This window comes from Rhinopithecus roxellana, unplaced genomic scaffold, assembly GCF_007565055.1.
Source record: "Rhinopithecus roxellana isolate Shanxi Qingling unplaced genomic scaffold, ASM756505v1 contig5838, whole genome shotgun sequence".
Taxonomy (NCBI): domain Eukaryota; kingdom Metazoa; phylum Chordata; class Mammalia; order Primates; family Cercopithecidae; genus Rhinopithecus; species Rhinopithecus roxellana.
The window spans coordinates 3344-3821 of NW_022144350.1; positions in this window are offsets into that span (position 1 = coordinate 3344).

A 478-nucleotide genomic window follows, 5' to 3' on the forward strand; every position below is an offset into this window, starting at 1 on the left:
GTCTTACTCTGTTGCTCAGACTGGAGTGCAGTGGTGCGATCTCGGCACGCTGCAACCTCCATCTCCTGGGTTCAAGCAGTCCTCCTGCCTCAGCCTCCCAAGTAGCTGGACGTTCAGGTGGGCACCACCATGTCTGGCTAATTTTTGTATTTTTAGTAGAAACAGGGTTTCATCATGTTGGCCAGGCTAGTCTCGAACTCCTAACCTCAGGTTATCTGCCCACCTCAACCTTCCAAAGTGCTGGGATTACAGGCGTGAGCCACCGTGCCCAGCCTGAATGGATCAATATTATTCAGCCTCAAAAAATAAGAAAATTCTGGCTGGGAATGGTGGCTCACACCTGTAATCCTAGCTTTTGGGGAGCCCGAGGCAGGTAGATCACCTGGAGTCAGAAGCTCGAGATTGGCCTGGCCAACATGGTGAAAGCCTGTCTCTACTAAAGGTAAATATACTGTGTGAGTTCACTTATATGTGGAGT